At 41.5% G+C, this 3808-nt stretch overlaps 1 long non-coding RNA gene across 1 annotated transcript; it reads right to left on the reverse strand.

The window, feature by feature from the left end:
• Positions 1 to 27: 27 nt before the first annotated feature.
• Positions 28 to 1963, reverse strand: LOC125483869. Its single transcript, XR_007262782.1, has 3 exons — positions 1898 to 1963; positions 1396 to 1491; positions 28 to 180 (listed from the first exon to the last, which is right to left on the reverse strand). It is a non-coding gene; the product is annotated as an uncharacterized LOC125483869 (long non-coding RNA).
• Between the last annotated feature and the right edge of the window lie 1845 nt (positions 1964 to 3808).

Here is a 3808-nt window from a genome sequence, read left to right on the forward strand (position 1 = left end):
TGTGAAATTTCCTTACTAAACCTCTCCCTTTCTCTGCCTCAGTTTTGCACTTTAAAATACTCCTTCAAAACAACAAATCTGACCATAAAACATTTTGTCACCTCCCTAACATCTTATTATGTGATTCTGGTCAAACGTTGCATTATAATACTCCCGAGGAACAGCTTGGAAGTTTCCATTCTCTGTGAAAGACACGACATTGATATAAATTAATTGTCATTGATTTGGACACATATCACAGTTCCTTCATCACCACTTGGTGAATAACTCCTCACCGAACAGCATTGTGGGAGCTACTAAGGAAATATAATTGCCAGCAGCAAATGCTCAGGCAATGTTCTACTGTATAAACCTTATTTAGAGAGTGAATGGAAGTAACAACAAAATACCTAGGACAGTCACACCCATTATTGAAGACAGAGGAAGTTAGACAATGACAGAGAGTTGATCAAGGAGAGCAGAGATGAACCAGAACAATGGATGGTCTCTCATTCAGCAGTGTTATAAAGCAACTTTTAACATCAGTCACATAATATAATATTATGGGGGTGACAAAACTCTCCCAACCATGTGCTGCTGCCTTAACAGCTCTATCTTCCCACATGAGCTCTCACAATGCTGTAAGGGAAGGAGATCCAGTTCCAGAGTCAGATATCCGAGAACAGCACGAGAAGCTGAATTGTGTAGATGACTGGTTAAAAATACTGAAATAATTTCATTGTGTTCCAACTTTAAAATCAAATGCTAGAGTCTACCCCTCAAAAGATATCAAAAGCACTGGGGTCAGAGGAAACTATCACAGTTCAGGATACCTAGGAATCAGAGTGATGTCACTGAGTAATTGTCCGTGTGTCATAACATCACTCATTTGAACAGACAGCATTTGGGTTTGCACAAACAGGTGATCTCCATGAAGGATGTGAGCGTCTGACATGTGATTCAAAAGGAAATTCATCAGAATGGTTAAAGAACTGAGGGATACTGGTTTTAAGGTCAGGTTGGAGAAACTCAAAATTGTTCTGCACAGTGCAAAGGAGATTGATATGACAGTTGATAAAAGGGGTGATAACACAGTGTGGACCTGCAGGAAAATTTTCTGATGAAGGGTCCCGTCCTAAAACGTCAACTTTCCTCCTCCTCTAATGTTGCCTGGCCGGCTGTGTTCCTCCAGCTCCACACTGTGTTATCTCAGATTCCAGCATTTGAGTTCTTGCTATCTCTGATTTGATAAAGGTGTCTCGGTTTATGATCGGTTTAAACCAGGTAGATAAAGAGCAGCTGTTCCTCTTCACTGATAGTAAAACTGTTTGGTACACAGATTTAAGATATTGGGCAATAGTTACTGGGAGATGGAAGAAGGAATTTTATGCTACTTTTATTTTACTCAATACTCACCTTTAAAGGCCGATAATATCCAGTGCTGAATGAATAAAAAGGCATGCTTAGATCATTTGGTTTGTGTTTCCGATCTGCAAATCTTCTTTTGAGATGCTGTAAAAAAATTTACAAAAGCCATCTCAGTCAGTCTGGGACACAATTTCAGAAGAAGCAAATATTTCTTTGATTTGGAGTTTGTTGTGTGTAAATGCTCCTCTCCTGACACCTTGTAAAAGCAGTTTATAAAATCTCCATTCCTCTCAGTCCAGGAGAGGTATTCACAACATTCGCTCCGCTGGCCCAGGACAACCGCATATGCGCCCTGCTGCCCTTTAAACTCCTACAAATATGGCGGCCTTTACCCGCGGCCTGCCTTTGAGAGAGAGCCTCGATTTTGACATTTTACGAAAGGGGATAGATAGTTTCTTTATACGGGGTCTGTCACATTCACAAAGTGTTTAGAAAGCCTCTCCGTCTGACCGCCCGGTCTATCGCCTCCTCCGTTCCGCCTCATTGTTACCTTTTGTGGAGCCGAGGGAAAGAACAGCGACTTCCCAGGGTCGCTCCCACTGCGCACGCTCGAGACTATGGCCACGCGGGAACATACTGAGCCTGCGCAGTGATAAGCAATGCAGTGCATAGCGCTCGGAATTCTGGGTTAAGTGCCCACCACAGTAAAGACTGCATTTTATTTGTCGTAATGTGTACAAGCAATCTTTCTCTTTACTTCCTACCAGGACAACTGACATATATTATACATTTTATAAAGTATAAAACGCGCCTTTTGCATCCCAGGGATATAATATCACAAAAGTCTGACACTGAGTCGCCATACACATTCTGGGTCACTGGGCTGCTTTCTTATTAGAGAGACAAAACTGGTGGTGGTTTAACCTGAGGGACACCACATCTCATGTCAGCAGAGAGGTTGAAAGTCGAGAGTCATCAGTTGTAACCTCAGGCGGTGTGGGATTTTATTCTACACTGTTGGCATCATGAGGAAAACTGGCAAACGGCTCTGAGAAAGAGTTTGGCTTTCATAGCTGTCTTCAAAGAGGAAAATGTAGATTTCATATGGTTGCAAACAGCAATGCTTCCTGTCGTTTGTTGAAGAAAGTGTTTTTGTTCTACTGATGCCCTCAAACATTGACTACCTATTTGGATGAGAACTTGAAACATCAGAGCAAATGAGGTGAAGTGCTAAGTGCTGGAAACTGGGTTTAGAAGTGAGATATTTGATGACTGGCCTAGATATAATGGGCTGAAGGGTCTTTCTCCGTGGTGTTAAAATCTCACTGACTAACGTTTTGCAACTGAAATGAAAGATCAAAAGCAGTTTCAAGACAAAAAGTTGCAAGAATTGTGCGCACTTTCCTTTTTGGGATTCAGCATTGCAACTGCTGTGTTCTCGATTTGATTCCGAAATAGGAATGAGCATTTTATTGTTCCTGTTGAAACTCTTAAAATGAACGTGAATTCCCGACATTAAAAGACATAAAAGGGACATCTCTGTCAGAATCAGTGAAAGTTTTACATCAGGGATGAAACCAAACAGGAGGAAGTGCTGAAATCTATTGACTTCACGTGCTCAGACACAGTACTACAAAAACAGTACTTGCTCCTTATTAAAGCATATAGGTTTCTTTCAGATTTAATATGATGGACACAAAAAAAAATGGTTTTCCTTCTGGGCAATCTTGCACCAGAGTGCCTTATATCAGAATGGGGTCGCACATTTAAGACAGATGAGGAAAATTTATTCTCTCAGATGGTGATGAATTGGTGAAATTCCTTACAGCAGATTGTTGTCAGGTCTGGGTCATTAAGTGTATTCAATGGTGAGATCGACAGATTTTTAATATCAGTAAAGGCATCAAGGGTTATGGGGAAAGGCAAGAAAGTGCAGTTCATAATTATCATACCAGACATAAGATCAGTAAATGGCAGAACAGACTGTATGGGCTGGATGGTCCCTTTCTGCTCTTAAAGTTTATGATCTTAATACGAGACTGTAAAGCTGACCTGAGTGAAATTTGCCAAGTGAACATGCATGGATCCCCTCTGGGCTCTGAACCGAGGTGAGATGTGCAAAGGGCAACACACAAAGGAGAGTCATTGTGGGTGATTGATCTGGAGTGATTATATACCAGGGTAAACAGTGAAAACCAGTCTTCAGAACCCACACTGGGCCTGGCTCCATTAGGCCTACAGTCAGCTCTCACAAACCACCATGGCCGTTCACTTTTCCTGACATCCCCTCTCTTCTTGTTTTACTCTGTTTGCACATCAGGCAATTGCAGCTGACATTGCTGATGTGGACCTGTAACATGCAGTGAAGCGATTCTGACTGGTCCATGACATAATTCTGCTTCGAAAGATTAGTCAGTATTTTATATCTATTACTGTAAATGTTAACCATTAAAAGGCCATG

The sequence above is a fragment of the Rhincodon typus genome, chromosome 8 (genome assembly GCF_021869965.1).
Source record: "Rhincodon typus isolate 14 chromosome 8, sRhiTyp1.1, whole genome shotgun sequence".
Taxonomy (NCBI): Eukaryota; Metazoa; Chordata; class Chondrichthyes; order Orectolobiformes; family Rhincodontidae; genus Rhincodon; species Rhincodon typus.